The sequence below is a fragment of the Bos indicus genome, chromosome 10 (assembly GCF_029378745.1).
Source record: "Bos indicus isolate NIAB-ARS_2022 breed Sahiwal x Tharparkar chromosome 10, NIAB-ARS_B.indTharparkar_mat_pri_1.0, whole genome shotgun sequence".
Lineage (NCBI taxonomy): Eukaryota > Metazoa > Chordata > Mammalia > Artiodactyla > Bovidae > Bos > Bos indicus.
Window position 1 is genome coordinate 36,928,328 of NC_091769.1, and position 18,710 is coordinate 36,947,037.

The window sequence follows — 18,710 nt, forward strand, 5'->3', positions numbered from 1 at the left end:
CAGATGTTTATACTTTGTCATATACAAATATTATTACCATATGTTAATAGATTGGAAGATAATATTATTAAAATATTAATTATTCACAAATTGACCTACAGAGTTAATGTATTTCCAATTAAAACACAAGCAGGTTTTTAACAGAAAATGAAGAGCTCATTCTAAAATTTTATATAAAAATACAAAAGACTTAGAATAGTCAAAACAGTTTTGAAAAAGATAAAATTGAAGGACTTATACTACCTGACCTCAAGACTTACTACAGATTTACAGAAATCAAGGCAACATGGCATTAGTATATGGACAAATAAATAGGTCAATTTAACAGAATAGAGCCTAGATATAGACCCAAACATAAGCAAAAAATTGATTTTTGAAAAAGATGTTATAGTAGGCAGTCTCTACAATGGCCCACATTGATTCCTACCTCCTGGTATTCACACCATTATGTACTCTCTTCTGTTTGTATTTGGACTGATAGAAATGATAGGATGTGGTTTAGTCCCTAAGTTGTGTCTGACTATTGTGATCCCATGGACTGTAGCCTGCTAGGCTCCTCTGTCCTTGGGATTTTCCAGGCAAGAATACTGGAGTGGTTTACCATTTCCTTCTCCAGGGGATCTTCCCGACCCAGGGATCAAACCTGGCTCTCCTGTACTGCAGGCAGATTCTTTATCAACTGAGCCACCAGGGAAGTTACTTCTGGGGTAAGGCTTAAAAAATGCTTAAAAAATGCTATGACTTACACTGTGGGGGCACTCTTTCTTTCTTGGATGGTTCGCTGTTGGTAAAGAACTAGTAGTCCTGTTGTAAAGCAGCCCTGTGGAAAGGCCCATGTGTCAAGGGACAAAGGTCTGCCAAGAACCACATGAGTGAGCTTGGAAGCGGACTCCCCTCCCCGCAAATCAAGCCTTTGGATGAGACCAAAGCCTTGGCCAACAGATTCACTGCAACCTCATGAGAAACCTTATTCCAGGGCACCCGTATAAAATATGCCCAAGTTCCTTAACTATAGAAACTATGAGGTAATGAATATTGCTGTTTAAAGCTGTTGCAGACCAAAAGAAGAAGAAAAAAAAAAAAAAAAACTGAAAAAGGGAATTCCCTAGTGGTCCAGTGTCAGGACTCTGAGCCTCCAGTGCCGCAGGGGCATAGGTTTGATCCCTGGTCAGGGAACTAAGATACTACAAGCCAAGCAGCCAAAGAAAAAAACAGCTTCTAAGTTGCTAAACTTTGGAATAACCTGTTAAACAGTGATAGATAACTAATATAGGTGCCAAAGTAATTTGAAGAAGGAAAAATAGTCTTTAACAAATAGTGGTGAATAAATTTAATATCCTTATGGAAAAAAGTGAAACTCAACCCTTACCTCACACCATACACTGGCATTAATTTGAGCTAGATATTAGACTAAAAGCTAAATCTAGTAAACTTCTTCCCCAAAACACAGAAGACAATCTTTATAAATTGAGGTGGACAAAGATAATTTGGACAAGATACAATAGTGGCAACCATAAAAAAATGTTTGATAAGTTGGACTTTCTCAATAGTTTTAAAATAGAGGCATTATATGATGAGATCTGTATTTCAGAAAAGTTAAGATGAATGTGACAGCAGTGTGTCTGTTTTTCTCTCTCTTTCTCACACACACACAAATACTCAATACTAGTAACCATTAGAAGTAGCCAAGTTCAGTGAAGTTGAATTGATAAATACATATCAGAAATGCTTGTCTTAACTTACATATTCTTTCATTCTTTCACTCAATTAACAGATATGTTATCTTTTAAAAACTGTAGTAAATATATATATATATATATATATAACATTTACAATCATAACCATTTTTTAAGTGTGCCTTTCAGTAGTGTTAAGTACATTCCCATTGATGTGCAAGCTCCAGAACTCTTTTTATCTTGCAAAACTGAAACACTGTACCCTTTAAACAGCAATTTTCCATCTTCCCTTCCCTCCAACCCCTGGCAACTGCCATTCTATTTTCTGTCTCTGTGAATTTAAGTACTCTAGATACCTCATATAAGTACAAAAAAAGTATTTGTATTTGTGTGACTGGCTTCTTTTCATGTAGCATAATATCCTCAATATTCATCCATGCTGTAGCATGTTTCAGATTTTCCATCCTTTTTCAATGCTGAATAATATTCCATTGTATGTATATATTGTATTTTGCTTATCCATTCCTCTGTCCACAAGCACTTGGGTTGTTTCCTTTAAAAAATGGATTTTGTTATCCATTTTATAATTTCCTCCATTTCTGTATAATTCAGTGTGGCTGTTATAAGCCATAACTAATGTTCACAATTACTTTATCAACAAAGGTCTGTCTAGTCAAGGCTGTGAGAGTTGGACTATAAAGAAAGCTGAGTGCTGAAGAATTGATGCTTTTGAACTGTGGTGTTGGAGAAGACTCTTGAGAGTCCCTTGGACTGCAAGGAGATCAAATCAGTCAATCCTAAAGGAAATCAGACCTGAATACTCATCGGAAGGACTGATGCTGAAATTGAAACTCCGATACTATGGCCACTTGATGCAAAGAACTGACTCATTGGAAAAGACCCTGATGCTGGGAAGGATTGAAGGTAGGAGGAGAAGGGGACGACAGAGGATGAGATGGCTGGATGGCATCACTGACTCGATAGACATGAGTTTGAGCAAGCTCCAGGAATTGGTGATGGACAGGGAAGCCTGGTGTGCTGCAGTCCATGGGGTCGCAAAGAGTCGGACACGACTGAGCGATTGAACTGAACTGAATGTTCCCAAATCTTACTGTCTGAAATCTACCTAAGTTATCTTTTGCTCTGATGCTGGGAGGGATTAGGGGCAGGAGAAGGGGACGACAGAGGATGAGATGGCTGGATGGCATCACTGACTCGATGGGCGTGAGTCTGAGTGAACTCCAGGAGTTGGTGATGGACAGGGACGCCTGGCGTGCTGCGATTCATGGGGTCGTAAAGAGTCGGACACGACTGAGTGACTGAACTGAACTGAACATATTCACTGCCAGTTGATTAGGTGTCTCTGCTCTATGCCATCCATATTATGGGACCAAGGCTGACAGAGTAACCACCAGTTGGAACACTGTTAGCAGCTGTGGCAGAAGAAAAGAGAAAATGGCTGAATTGCATGCCGGCCTTTAAAGCTTCTTCCCAGAAGTGATACATGTCACTTTCACGCATATTTCATTACCAAAGCAAGTCATGTAGTCATTCCTAACTTTATAGGAGCAAGGAAAAGCAATTATATCATGTTCCTGGAAGTTGGGAGAAGCAGAAATATTTGAGGATAGTATAACTGTGAACAACTACTTCCAAGATCACCATTAATACTCTTCAGCACTCAGTAAAGTATCTGTCCCAAACTTCAATAAACAGATACATTAAAAAATCATTTCACTCAACCTTACTAAGAGTATTCACTGTGTAGGACATTATAAACCTTTTATTAGTGTATTGTAGAACAATATAGATGACAAGTTTTGTATTCTAAAATCAACTTTAACATGCTATTATCATTATAATGAAATAACTTGTATTTGTAGGGTCTCACAGAGATAAGGTTTGAACTAATGCTGTAATAGTGGGAGAAGTTGAAAATAGGGATTTACCTTAAAATACAAAGTTTCAACGTTTGAAGCCATAGAACTTTGTGACTAATTGAAAGTGACAAATAGATGAAAAAGACCAGTTAAGGGTAGGAAGCTTTCCTAGACTGGGAGGCTTATTGAAATGGTGGTGTTATTGCCCTTTTAAGGGAATGCAGTAGTAGCAGGTGTGTGATGCAAAGAGACAATGAGTTTGATTTTTGGAACACTGAATTTCCGATGTCTACAGGAGGCTCTGCCCTTGCTAACCGTCCCTTGCTAGGAATGGATAAGAGCAGGAGAGGATAATGAACTGCTGGAAGGAGACCGGGAAAGGAGAGTCTAAAACATTGTGTTATATAAGTGAAGGGAAGAATGAGTTTTGCGGATGTGTTTACTCTGAGGTATTTAAATGTAAGCAATTTTTAACCTTCATCAAGTGCAGGAACAAGTGCCCCCTATACCCTCTAGCCATCTCTGTATTATTAATATCATTATTTTACTTCAATAATGTCTACAGTTTAGCATCTTAAATGACAGGTTAAGAGGAAAAAAAGCCCCTTGAAATGAAGGTGGGAGATAATGTAACAGTTTGTACCAACAGATGGGCACCAGGCACCAAGGAATCTAAAAAAGATCTGCAGTGTAAGAATCTGTTGGTGTGCCTCTAGCACTGTCTAGGGGAGAAACAGAATACTGGAGTAAAAAGAATTCAAGAATATGCGGTATTGGACACAGGATGCTGGTTAAAACACAACCTTTACCACTAACTTGTATTCACAGCTATACAGTGCCTCCTATTCACCAAGGACTGTGACAGGTGTTCAAAATATTTTTATTTTGGAATCATCATGACAATCCAAAGGCTAAGTTTATTGGCCCCAAATCGAAGTTAAAGGAAGTGAGGATTAAAATGTTAAAAAAAAAATCTGTTCAAGGTCAAAGTACAGAAAGTGGAGAATTGCAAGTTCACACAAATGGGTCTGATTTCAAGGCCAGGGCTCTTTCCACTATAGTCAATGACCCCAACCTAGTTGTGCGTCACAACTGCCTGGAGAAAACACAGAAACACATTTTTTAGTTTCCCACTCAAGACTGTCTCAGAAGGTGGTAAAATGGTAACCCACTCCAGTATTCTTGCCTGGAGAATCACATGGACAGAGGAGCCTGGTGGGCTATAGTCCACCGGGTTGCAAAGAGTCGGACATGACTGAGCGACTTCACTTCACTTACTTTTCTCTCAGGGTTGTTGTTCACATTAAATATAATAAAGTATACTGGACTGTTTGATTAACATCAAGTTTAACATTGATAGGCAATTAATTTAATAGTTTTAGTACATGTGATTGTCTAATTTCCTTTCTTTTGATTTCCTAGTCAGAACATAATCTTCTGATAAGTAATTAGGCTTATCAAGTAAGTGCTTTGAAACCAGAAAAGGGTGTGAAAACAATATATTTTGGCTTGATAACCGCATTATAAATTAACTCTTAATTTCTAGCTTATAAATCTGCATTCTTGAGTCTGAGCAGTGCTAGTCAAATTCCTCCAGTTTAATCATTCCTTTGTTAACCGAAAAAACAAAGTTTTGAAATCAGCAAAGCTGAAGAAGGGAGTTAGAGCAGAACAGATACGGATTGTTTTAATTGGGAGTAGAATATCAGTTTTTTGTTGTTGTATTTGTTCTGGAGGTCAGTTTCGTGAATATAGTACAAAATTAACTCATTTAAATGCAAGACCACCTTTTCTCATCTTAGTAGATGGTGTTTTTTTCGGCTTCAATACATCATAGCTAGATTAGGTTGAAACAGAAAATGTAGTAGGGCTACATCTCTGGCTCCTTTAAAATTCCTCCTGCTCCTCTCACCTCCACTTTCCCCAACAATAGCAGAACGTTTATCAAGAAAGGTCTGGTCTTCAGTCCCCAAAGACATTCTGAAGCATTATTTCTACTTGCTAGAGGGGTTTAAAATAAGTTGTATCTAAATTAGCATTCTTCCCCTCCCACTACCACGAACTTCTGATAGTTTGCTTGTAGGCAAATACTTTTTTCTTTTCAATATTCAAAAAGGCACTCAGCAGGAACTTACCAAATGCATTCTCCCTGGAAGAAAAGTTAAGCAGTTTCCCTAAAACCACACAGCCATCAAACAAGTGGGGGAAGGGAGACTGAAAGTGCCTGTTACACCCAGTCTCGCTCCCATAATTACCCAAACTGCCTGCATCCCCGCCGTAGGACAGGGTTTTCTACGGGACAAGAAAGGAAAACCAGGGAGGTGAGAGCCAGGAAATCGGGAGAGGTGCCTTTCCCGGCATGCTCTGCAGCACACCGAGGGGCGCCAGACATATCCCGGCGTGCATCGGGGAGCGCCCAAGGGCGATGGTTCCCGGCTCCTGGAGGGGCACGCGAAGTTAAAGCGGTAGGTGTGACCTTACTTAGTTTTGAGTCCCTGCTTTCTCGTTTCCACTTTAGGAATATAATCTCATGACGGCTGAAAAGGAGGTCTTCTAACTACCCTCCCTTTCCGCGTGCGAACGACTTTCGGCGCCGCTTCGAGAACGGTGCCAGGTGATTAGCGGTTAGGGGCGGGCCCGAGCTGATCACGTGATCAAACCTGGCCGCCAATGATTAGCCGGGTGTTCCAGCAGCGCGAGGATTCCCGGACCCGTGTGCGGAGCGGCTCGTGGGCCCGCTGCGGTCGGCCCTGGCAGGTACGCGCAGGCGCCCTGGTTGCCACGCGCCCCGTCTGTCCCCACGCGCCCAGCGGCGCTTACTTGGCGCGAGGTGTTAAGAGTCTGTCTGTTTTTCTGGGGCGGGGGGACAAGAAAAAGGTGGGGGGCAATGGCGTCACGTGGACGCCACAGCCAATCGCACTCGGAGGCGCACCCACAGCTCTCCCCGGCGCCCCGGGGTGCGACGTGTTCACTGAGGTTCGGCTCTCCCCTGCCGGTCCCACCACTCTTTCGAAGCGCGTGTGCAGCCTGTAAAGTCTGGCCGCGGGTTTTCGTGGCGTCCTGCTCCGCTGTGAGCACGGACGACAAGTTCTAGGCAAAATGGCTGCTGGAAAGAGTCGCCTAGTAGGGGGAGCGCTGGGGCCGCGTGAAGGTCACATGACGAGGTTGGCAGCGCGTGCTGCTGGCGCGGGGACGGGGGAGGGTGGAAGGGGAGAAGAGCGGCCAGTCATGTGCTCTCGACTGCGCCGTTCCTAGGTTTTCCAGCGCTTTTCCTATGGCCTGACTGGCTGTTTTTACTCCTCCCACCTCGAAGCGTGGCAAGCGTCGGTGAGAAGCTGTGTGGTGTGGTAGACCGAACAGGGTTCTGGGAATGAGGACACCTAGGGTGTAGGCCTTTGGCTGCTTTTGCAATTAGCAAGTCATGTTCCAGTCCTGGGGCTTCCCTGGTGGCTCAGCGGTGAAGAATCAGCCTGACAATGCAGGGGACGCAGGAGACGCGGGTTCGATCCCTTGGTCCGGAAGATCCCATAGAGGAGGAAATGGCAACCCACTCCAGTATTCTTGTCTGAAAAATTCCATGGACAGAGGAGCTTGGCAGGCTGCAGCCCACAGAATCGAACTGGGCTCAGCACGCTTTTACGTTGCCAGTCCTGGCCTCTGTTTACTCATCGTACAGCTCTGTATAGGAGGTTATTATTATTATTATTTTTAAAAGCCTTTAGAAGGTATATGACCTCTACCTCATCCCAATGTCATGCTGATAGCAAAACAATTAAAAACAATCATTGTGAGATAAGCCGGTCTCCCCATAGGAGAAAACCCACAATAGGCCCCCTCCCTCCATCCTTAAAGTGATGTGGGAAACTTGGTGGAGGTAGCTTGTTATAATATTCTGGACACGTCTGTCTGTAGTTAGCCGTAGCATATATACTCTGTACCTGGCCACTATCTCATTTGAAAAGTATTTTGTCTTAGACGTCTAGTCCCTCTGTGTTTTCTTGGAAAGAAATCAAGAGGGAAGTAGTATTGTCATAACTGTGGAGATAGGGAAACGAAAGGAGTTAGAGGGCATGTGCTAGTGCCCCAAAACTCTGACTGGAAAGAAGTGATCTTCTCCACTTGGTGGGCCGGTCTTTATAAAAATTTTGAGGCTTCCTACCACCAACCTTCGGTGTTTTTCATAGTTCTTGGCTCCTTGCGTCAGTTCTGCGTTTTACCAAGGGTCAAGGTTTTAGTGAAATGAAGCAGGCATAAGTTACGTGTTTTTCATATCACTACCTGTGCTTTATGGTACATTTGGTGTATCTTGAAGAGCCTTTTGAATTTTGTGGGCGCACAATCTGGAAAACATTTATTGAACAATCATGGTAATAGTTATCACTTTTGAACAATTACACTAGTAGTTAACATCTTCCTAGCTTAGTACTTTATATGTCTTAATTCACTTAGTTCTCATAACAAACCTGTGAGTTAAGTAACTACTATCTCCATTTAACCAACGAGGGAAATAGCAACAGAGCGATTAAGTAACTGGCACAAGGTCGTATGGCTGATAATTTACAATTCCAACCAGAATTCTTTTCAAAAACTTGACAAAATGAGTCTAAATTTCATTTGGAAGAATGAGCTTATAAGTTAAAAAATTTTTGAAAGAAGAAAATTAAGTGGGGACTTGTACTAGTGAATATACAAATAAAGCCATGGTAATCAAAACAATAAGTGGTAACTGGCATAGACAGCACTGGGTCAAAATAATCTAAAAATAGATAAGGCTAGTGTTATACAGGTGACATTTCATGTTGAGAAAGAATTTTGAAATTATGTTGAAACAATTGGCTAACCATTTGGAAAAAAAAGGAATCCTACCTTAAAATGTAAATAAAATCTGGGAGTTAGTTCAGTTGCTCAGTTGTGCCTGACTCTTTGCGACCCCATGGACTGCAGCATGTCTGGCTTCCCTGTCCATCACCAACTCCCACAGCTTACTCAAACTCATGTCCCTTGAGTCGGTGATGCCCTTTAACCATCTGCCATCCAAAATCTGGGGGAATTAAATATAAAATATGAAGTCAAAATTCCTGCTTTAAGGAAGAGAGAAACAGATGATGAAGAAGATGATTAATGAGACCCCAAATAACTTGAAGGAAAAGAACTGTTCAGTATTGGTTGGACTGCTGACATGAATTTTTAGCTGTTTTTTTTTTTTTAAAGGTAGCTGTGATACAAACCCCAGGACGCCCACCTACCCTGTCACCCAAATAGCCAAAGAATAGTTCGTGTAACATTCCACCTTATTCCATTTAGTCCCTCTTGGAAATCCACCACCAACCTTGGGCACTTCACCCCAACAAATTTGTAAGAGTTGTTAGGTTTTTGTGTAAGACTTGCTGTAGCGTGGATAGCTGTGATTGGTGAGTTAGCTGTCTGTGGCTGCTGGAGATTGTAACAGCCTTTTTTACTTTCTGTGCAACAAAGAAGCTTTGTAAATAAAATCTTAATATTTAAAGAAAAATTACTGGTTTAAAAAAACGGGTAAGCAGTTTTCTAATGTTCTCATAGGATGAGCTGTTCTAAGCATGATTGCAAAGGCAATTACGATTGATAGAATTCTTATTGATAGAATTATTATGTAAAACAGCCTCTAGTTGGCAACAATACCAGCAAGTTAAAAGACAACTTTACTCATTTAGTATTCATTTGACATATTTATTGAGTGTGTTTGATGTGCCAGGCAGTTTTCCAGGTGTAGGGGAACCAGTGATGACTAAATCCAGGCAAAATGTGGGGAAAAAAATTTTTGCAGTAGGTTGGACTCAGAAGGTTACTTTAGTATCTAACAGATTGTCAAAAAAAGACCTAACTAGATAGATGGCATGCATAGAGAAAAATAACCAATAAAGATAAAAATACAGTATTTTCTGCTTATAAACAACACAAAACAACTCCCCCTGCAGCAGATTGGCATATATGTGATAAAACAGTAGTATCTAGTATTGGCATAGGAGTGGGGAAATTGGCACACTCATACACTGTTGTTCATGGATATTTACTTTTGAACATCCTTTCTGGAGAATATTTTGGCCATACTTAATGAAAGCATGGGCATCCCAGGTGACTCAGTGGTAAAGAATCTACCTGCAGTGGAGGAGACACAGGAGAGTTGGGTTCGATCCCTGGATTGGGAAGAGCCCTTGGAGGAGGAAATAGCAACCCACTCCAGCATTCTTGCCGTGGACAGAGGAACCTGGTGGCTATACTCCATGGGGTTGCCAGTTGCAAAGAGTTGGTTACAACTGAGCGACTAAGCACACATTGAAGCATTAATAACCTATCACTCAGCTGCTCCTCTTCTTTATTAAGGCCCTAACTGGTAAGTTTGCAAAGATATTCGTTTAAGAGTTGTCTTTTTTTTAAATTAATTTTATTTTTAATTGAAGGATAATTGCTTAAAATATTGTGTTGGTTTCTGCCATGCATAAAAATATAGAACGCTTCATAAATTTGCATGTCATCCTTGTGTAGGGGCTATGCTAATCTTCTCTGCATCTTTCCAGTTTTAGTATATGTGCTGCTGAAGTGAGCACAATAGTTGTCTTAAACAGTAGCAAAAAAAACCCCAAGAAAAATGTAAATTTTAAATAATGGGTGTTTGGCTACGTAAATAAGATGCCCTCATAGAGGGTAATGTCTTGTAACTAGTAGGCATGATAGAGATTTCTAGTAATGACTTAGAAAGCACATCAAAGCACATTATATATATTGTTAAAGTGTAAAAAGCCAGTTTTAAAGTTATTTGTAGTGTGATCACATTTTTGTAGGAATATACCTCTATGTGTTCATTTACATAGAAATCTAAGATGGTTTATATAAAACATAAACTAATGGTGATTTTATTTGAATGATAGGATTTTTGGATGAATTTAACTTAAAAAAAACTTTTTATTTTTTGGAACAGTGGTAGATATATAGAAAAATTTCAAAGACAGTATGCTGCTGCTGCTGCTAAGTCACTTCAGTCGTGTCCGACTCTGTGTGACCCCCTAGACGGCAGCCCACCAGGCTCCCCTGTCCCTGGGATTCTCCAGGCAAGAACACTGGAGTGGGTTGCCATTTCCTTCTCCAATGCATGAAAGTGAAAAGTGAAAGTGAAGTTGCTCAGCCGTGTCCGACCGTCAGTGACCCCAGGACTGCAGCCTTCCAGGCTCCTCTATCCATAGGATTTTCCAGGCACGAGTACCGGAGTGGGGTGCCATTGCCTTCTCTGCAAAGACAGTATAGAGAGTTTCTAAATTCCAAATGCCCAGTTTTCCCTATTGTTAATGTCTTATGTTTGTGTGGTGTATATATTATAATTAATGAACCAAGATACACAATTATAGAACTGCATAGTTTAATCAGATTTTTTTTTAAAGTTTTTATCTACTGTCTTTATTTCTATTCCAGAATTTCATCTAGGATATCATAAATAACTTTTTAAAAAATTTATTAATGGTTCGTTGGCTTCCCTGGGTAGCTCAGAGGTAAAGAATTGACCTGTAGTGTAGGAGATGCTGGCGACTTGGGATCGATTCCTGGGTTGGGAGGATCCCCTGGAGTAGAAAATGGCAATCCACTCTAATATTCTTGCTGGGAAAATCACATAGACAGGAGCCTAGCAGGCTATATGGTCACAGAGAGTCAGGCATGATTAAGTGACTGAACACATACACACACACACACACACACACGCACATACAATGCTTTTTTGATGGGTGAAATTACAGGGAAGAAGGTGTGAAGGGGAAAAGAGAAGTGATGTAGGGAAAAAGTGAAAATGAACCTAAGGCATGTGTGACCCAGATGGCCATAGCTTTGTTCCAAACAAAGCTGGCTGCTTGTTCTTCCAAGTCATCTGCAGAGAGTTCATATGAAATTCTTGCCTCTCAGAACCTTCCATTATACAACCACGATACCTTTTAATCATGTCCTCTTAGGATCCTCTTGACTGTGCTAGTTTCTTGACTTTTCTTGTTTTGATGACCTTGACAGTTTTGAAGAGTACTGGTCAGATGTTCCTCAATTGGGATTTGATGTTTTTTCCATGATTAGATTGGGGTTAGAGTCAACATGACTTGTCACAATGTTGACCTTGATCACCTGCCTGTGAATTTGGTTTTTAAATGTTTTCTTTTTTGTAGTTTCTGTTTTTAGAAAATAATCTGTGTTCCTTGTTTTTGTTATAACAAAAAGTATTTGTAATAATATTCTGGACATGTCTGTCCATCTTTAGCAATAGCATTTGTAGTAGGCTGTACATTGATAAGCTGATAATACAGACAGCTGATAATAGAAATTAGAGTCAGAGAAAAAATAACGGGCCAAGTTGCTGGAAGGACTAATTATAGAAAGGAATTAAAGGCATTAGTATAGTATAGCTTGTTTTAACAGTCCTTAAACTGTTTTAGGAAGAACAGCCTGGTAACTGAATTATGCATAACAGGGTGAAAATATAAATAAGATAGATTAGGCCAATTAGGTAAATTCATTCAACAGCAAATATTAATGAACCATACTGTATGCCAGGTATTATATAGGTCTAGGGATTGAGCAGTGAAGAAGACAGTGTCTTAATTTTTTTTTTTAAGATTTTATTTGGCCATGCCACATGGAATTTGGGATAGGATCCCTGACCAGAATAGTTCCCTGACCAGGGAGACGAGGCACTGAACGTGTGCCTCTTGCAGTGGAAACTGGGCCACCAGGGAAATCCCAACAATCTTATTTATAATGGGAATTTATGTTTTAGTAGATAGACAACAAATTAATACATAATATGATTTCAGATATTGTCAAAGTGCTGTGAAGAAAATAGTACAAAAGAATAGAGCATGGTGGTGCTAGGCTTGGTGTTTCTTTTAGGTAGGTCATGCGGTAAGGATTCTCTGAGGTAGCATTTAAAGGTAAAGAAACCTGAATGATAAGGAATGAGCCATGCTAGCATGTGGAACTTTTCAAGCAGTGGGAGGGACTACTAGTGCAAAGATTCCGGGGCAAGAATCAGTTTGAGATTTTCCAGGAAGTGTAAGAAGGCTGGTGTGCTAGAGTTTGGAGATTGCTGCAGTATTAATTGGTGGCAGTGGTGGGGCAAGAATCAGTTTGAGATTTTCCAGGAAGTGTAAGAAGGCAGGTGTGCTAGAGTTTGGAGATTGCTGCAGTATTAATTGGTGGCAGTGGTGGTGGAAGTTTGGTAGTAGGAAATGATATTGAGAAGTTGGTGGGTCTCAGATGATATAGAGCCTTATAAACCAGAAGGGCTTTGGATTTTATTCTAAGTGTGGTGGGATCCATTGGACAAGTTTTATGAAGACAAATGGTACTATCTAATTTATGTTTTTACAAGATTGTTTTGACTACTGTAGAGGCAAGAGGGGCAGCAGGAGACCATTCAGGAAGTCACTGGAATGGTATGATGAAGTATGGTGGCTTTGGATCAGGGAGGCAGTGATGGAAGCAGTGTGAGGGGAGGTCAGATTCAGAGTCTGTTTGGAAGGTGGAATTGATAGAATTTGCTGATAGATTAGTTGTGAGATGTGAGAGAGAGGGATCAGAGATGGATCCAAGGTTAGCTAAAGCAACTAGTATCACATACAGAGATGGAAAACTGGAAGGAGTTAATTAGTTTGGGGTTTAAACTGAACAATTTAGTTGGATATGTTGAATTTGAGATGTTCACTGGAAATCCTTCCTGGTGGTTCAACTGTAAAGAATCTGCCTGCAATGCGGGAGACCTGGGTTTGATCCCTGGGCTGAGAAGATCCCTTGGGAGAAGGGAATGGTTACCCACTCCAATATTCTTGCCTGGCGAATCCTATGGACAGGAGCCTGGTGGGCTACAGTCCATGGGGTCGCAAAGAGTTGTGAGTGACTAACACACATGCTGTCTATCCAGGAATAGGTAATTGATTGTTTAGTCTGGAGCCCAAAGTCAAAGTCATGGCTGTGAATGTACATTTAGGATGTCATCAATACGTAGATGGTGTTTAAAAATCTGGGTCTGGTGAGGTCAGCCAGGGAAGTAGAGAAGAGGGCCAGTGACCGAGCCCTGAAGCTAAACTGAAAGCATAGACAGAGAAATAAGTAACCCTTAGATTGTTTTGTCGGAGAAGGCAATGGCACCCCACTCCAGTACTCTTGCCTGGAAAATCCCATGGACGGAGGAGCCTGGTGGCTGCCATCTATGGGGTCGCACAGAGTCGGACACGACTGAAGGGACTTAGCAGCAGATTGTTTTGCATCCGCATAAGCACAGTATTTACTGTGTCTGTATGGTACAATATTAAACAAAGCTTTTGAGATGATTGTAATGTAACTTAGGCTCTTCCTGATATATAAATTGATTCTTCGGGTTTTTGTCTTTGCCCTACTTAAAATTTCTATTTTCTCTCCATTACCTGGGGCCATAAACTCCAAATTTCATACTTTAGCATGCCAGACCTATCACTGTTGAACTCTGCCCTACCTTTCTGTCCTCTCTCCTCTTTATCATTCCCGTCATGTCCAACATGTTCTGCTTGTGTATAACCCTCTATTTGCCTGGTATACTCTTAATACTTCTCTGCCTGCTCTTTGCCTCAAACTCTTGCTCAGTCTTCTATGTGTAGCTTACATTTGCTTTGTAATTTCCCCAAATTTCCACAGATAAAAGTTTGCTCCTCAGTGCACAGTACTTCCTCAGCTCTGTTGTTGGTACTTTAATTTATAGCAGAATATAAAGTCAGTTGATACTGACTGGCTTTTTTTTTTTTTTTTTGGTGGGTAAATAGTGTTTATTTTTATTGAAAAAAATTTTTTAAATTTTAATTGGAGACTAAGTATAATATTGTGGTGGTTTTTGCCATACATTCACATGAATCAGCCATGGGTGTACATGTGCTCCCCATCCTGACCCTTGATTGACTTTTTAAATTCGTTTGTTTCCCCAGTGTGTGGCATGTAGTAGATGCTCAAGCTAATGCTTGGAAGAAGTTTAGAAGTTTTGTTTTGGCAAAAGAGAGTAAACAACTAAAACTTTGTCTTACAGTACATGAACATATGGATCATTAGCTGAGATTTTTAGGATTTTTTTAATGGTGAGTTTTGGTTTTAATGATATTTATTGTGATGGAATTTAGCCAGTACAAAGTTTAATACTGTCAATTAGGAGCCTTAGTTCAGAGACATTTTTAGAGTGGTTTAATCTCTAGAGTTGAATAATGCTTATTCTTTGAAGGCAAGGTATTATAATAGATATCTTCTTTCATTTGCCCACTTTCACACCCACCTTCTCAGTAGTCAGGAATTCTGTTTTAGCATTACATGTGTACTTTGAGCTGTTTGCTAGAGGAGAAACCCAGTGTAATAAATCCAGTAGAATCAGCAGTACCCACCCCAGGAATGTCTTTAAACTATTGCATAGAGACAGACTTAATGGTGTGAATTGTAGGTGTGCATGTTTCAGTCTGTGAGCTCAAGTAGGGTTAATTATTCTGTCATTCAGTTGTAAGCATGTATTAAGCACCACCATATATGGGCACTGTATGGGGTGCTGTGGGGGATGCACAAAAGAAAAGTTCTGGTTCCTTGCACACAAATCCCTGACAATTTAGTCAAGGAATTGAAACATAACATTAAAAAGGAGTTTAATCTTAACAAGCAGTGTATCAGTAAGTGCAAAGTACTGTGTATAAATCAAAGACCTTGCATTTCTTAAGCCCATAATTATATTTGCAGAGATACATGGTCTTATCTTGCATCAGTTTCAACATTTTGACCTGACTTGCAAGCTCTGCATTTTTTCCTGTCTTTTAACATTTTTAGTTTCAAAAAGATATTATTGATTTGACTCTTTGATGTAATGAAAGCTCTATATGGGAAGAGTGCTCTGCCAATGCATTGCTTTCCAACATTTTATTCTTGCATGCCTCTAAAGCAAATAGGTAATTTGAAAAGGTAGAATGTTATTTAACCTTTGTAAGTGTGACATAGGCGTCCTTTTATAGTTTTGCTATATGGATAGGTTTCCTTAGACACATTTTCTCCTTCTGCCTAAGGCTGAAGGGGTGGGAGCAGCTGAGGGGGAGGGGAGAAGTGTATAGAACCTAGAGGAACAAATGTTGTGTGTGTACGAATATGAGTTTAAAAGTACTTATTTTTGGATTTGAATTATAAAAGCAGTTTTCTTCTCATTTGAGAAGATATGAAAAACATAGATAAGCACAAAAAAGGAAATAAAAATTTCAAATATGCTACCTACCACTGTTAAAGAATCTGCGTACCAATGCAGGAGGCACAGGTTTGATCGCTGGTCCAGAAAGATCCCCTGGAGAAGGAAATGGCAACCAACTCCAGTATCCTTGCCTGGAAAAACCCCACGGACAGAGGAGCCTGGTGGGCTACAGTCCATGGAGTTGCAAAGAGTGAGACAGCCTACCACTCACTGTTAACCGTACTGGTGTGCTTCTAGTCTTTTTTTTTTTTTTAAGTGGCAAGTTTTGTTTTTTAGTAAATAAAATACTTCAGCTACCTTTAGACATGAATAAATAACTGCCTTTACATAAGGTGAATCTAGGCAGATTACTCTCAGTGCAGTTCTTCAGTAGCTTCTCATAATAAATGGAATCAAGTGGAGACCAGTTCAGATTCTTTAGCCTAGCAGATACAGCCCTTTACCTTATTTATAGCTTTGGGCTTCCCTGGTGGCTCAGTTGGTAAAGAATCCGACTGAGCCACCTGCAGTGTGGGAGACCTGGGTTAGATCCCTGGGTTGGGAGGATCCCCTGGAGAAGGGCATGGCAACCCACTGCAGTATTCTTGCCTGAAGAAGCCTCATGAACAGAGGAGACTGGCAGACTGCAGTCCATGGGGTTGTAGAGAGTCCGACATGCCTGAGTGACTAAGCACACCCACCTTGTAGGTTATCTCATTTACTGTCTGTCTCTCTCAGACACATCTGAGAGTTAAATTCATACTAGGTATTACTTTCAGGCCTCTAGACCAGGGGTTGGGAGACTTTTTCTGTAAAAGGCCAGATAATATTTTAAGTTTTTGGGGTCTTTTTTGTCAATAACTACTCACTTGTGCTGTGGTAGCATGAAGGCAGCTATTGACAATACGTAAGTGAACGATCATGGCTCTGTTCCAGGGAAACTTTAATTATGAACATTAAAATTTTTCATGTCATTAAAATTTGATTAATTTTTTTTCAACCATTAAAGAATGTAAAAACCATTCTTAGTCTGTGGGCTATATAAAAAAAGATGGCAGAACATGGCCTCTGGGGTTGTAGTTTTCCAGTTGCTGTTATAGACTACCGTGCTTGCTATACCTCTACCTCTATTCAGTGTTCCTTCCCCCCATTTTTTTTTCCTAGGAGGACAATCTTGTTCAGAACTCATCTTAGAAGTCAGAGTCTCAGGGAAGTTAGAGTTCTGCTGTTCAGACCTCCATCATTGTATTTATTTGACTATATTAAAAAATTGTAATAGAATATAAATACACTGTTTTAACTAGTGTAAGTATCCAGTTCTTTGGCACTAAGTATGTTCACGTTGTTGTGCAGTCATCATCACCATCCATCTCTGGGGTTTCATTTCTCCAGGCTGAAACTCTGTACCTATAAAATACTATTTAATTTACCGTTTTCCTCTCACCCTAGTCCCCAGCACACCATTCTGCTTTCTGTCTCTGAATTTGACTACTGCAAATACCACACATACGTGAAATCATACAAAATATTAGGTTGGTACAAAAGTAATTGAGGTTTTGGACCGTGAATTTTAAATCATTATAACTAGGTTCAAACACATCTTTATTAATCAAAATAGGAACCATTACAATCAACACATTTTTGCCAACGAGAAATAAGTTCATTTATTCCTGTAGCGTAAAAATCCATGCTTCGGGATTTGATAATCTCTTGGAAAACATTTTCTCCCTCCTGCTGGATGTAGAAGCATTTTCCCTGCAAAGGGCTGTATAGATGCTTGAAGAAGTGTAGTTGATTGGTGAGAGGGCAGGTGAATGTGGCAGAGGAGGCAAAACTTGGTAGCCCAGTTCATTCAACTTTTGAAGCATTGGTCGTGCCATGTATGGTCGTACGTTGTCATGGAGAAGAATTGGGCCCGTTCTGTTGACCAGTGCTGGCTGCAGGTATTGCAGTTTTCAGTGCATCTCATCAATTTGCTGAGCATACTATTCAGATTTAATGGTTTTGCTGGGATTCAGAAAGCTGTAGTGGATCAGACCGGCTGCCGACCACCGAACAGTGACCATGACCTTGTTTTGGTGCAAGTTTGGCTTTGGGAAGTGCTTTGGAGCTCCTTCTCAGTCTTAACAACTGAGCTGGTGATCGCCCAATGTATAAAATCCACTTTTCATTTGTTTCATGTCACAGTCTATCAAGAAATGATTTGTTGTTGTTAGGTGGAATGAAAGGTGACATGTCAAAACAACGAATTTTTTGATTTGTGGTCAGCTCATGAGGCACCTGCTTATTGAGCTTTTTCACCTTTCCCATTTGTTTCAAATGCCGAATGACTGTAGAATGGTCAATGTTGAGTTCTTCAGCAACTTCTTGTGTAGTTGTAAGAAGATCAGCTTGGATGATTGCTCTCAGTTGGTCATTGTCAACTTCCCATTGCCTGGCCACTATGCTTCTCATCTTCAAGGCTCTCATCACTTGCAAAACGTTTGTTAGCAGTTCCTGGGCCAAATGCGTTGTTGATGTTGTGAATTGTCTCCCCTGCTTTATGACTGATTTTGAACTCAAATTAAAAAATTGCTCGAATTTGCTTTTTGTCTAACATCATTTTTATAGTCTAAAATAAATATAAATACTAAGTTATGTCATTAGCAAAAAAAAAAAAAGGTGAGAAATGTGCATTAAGATGATGTATAACATAACCACATTTAAGAATGTATTCCAATATCAAATGGGAAAGTTCAACAATGCAAAAAACCACAGTTACTTTTGTACCAACCTAGTATTTGTCTTTTTGAAACTGGCTAATTTCACTTGGGGCTTCCCTGGTGGCTCAGTGGTTAAGAATCGCCTACCAATTCAGGGGATGCAGTTTTGATCCTTGGGTTGGGAAGATCCCCTGGAGAAAGAAATAGCAACCTATTCCAGTATTCTTGC

The 18,710-nt window shown here is 40.3% G+C and overlaps 1 protein-coding gene and 1 non-coding gene across 3 annotated transcripts in view; one reads left to right on the forward strand and one right to left on the reverse strand.

Annotated features, from left to right (window-relative positions):
- The first annotated feature begins 5,882 nt into the window (after positions 1-5,882).
- The window catches only part of MGA (MAX dimerization protein MGA), a 148,964-nt gene continuing 136,136 nt past the window's right edge, over positions 5,883-18,710 (forward strand). Inside the window, exon 1 of one of the 2 annotated variants that reach the window (XM_070797306.1) lies at positions 5,883-6,021. The gene's annotated coding sequence lies outside the window, so the exon portion shown is untranslated. Of the gene's footprint in view, positions 6,022-6,099; positions 6,314-18,710 lie in introns of those variants that run through there. The other variant, XM_070797305.1, reaches the window with a different exon arrangement.
- On the reverse strand, positions 10,034-10,140 carry LOC139185546 (U6 spliceosomal RNA). Its single transcript, XR_011569118.1, has one exon. It is a non-coding gene; the product is annotated as a U6 spliceosomal RNA (small nuclear RNA).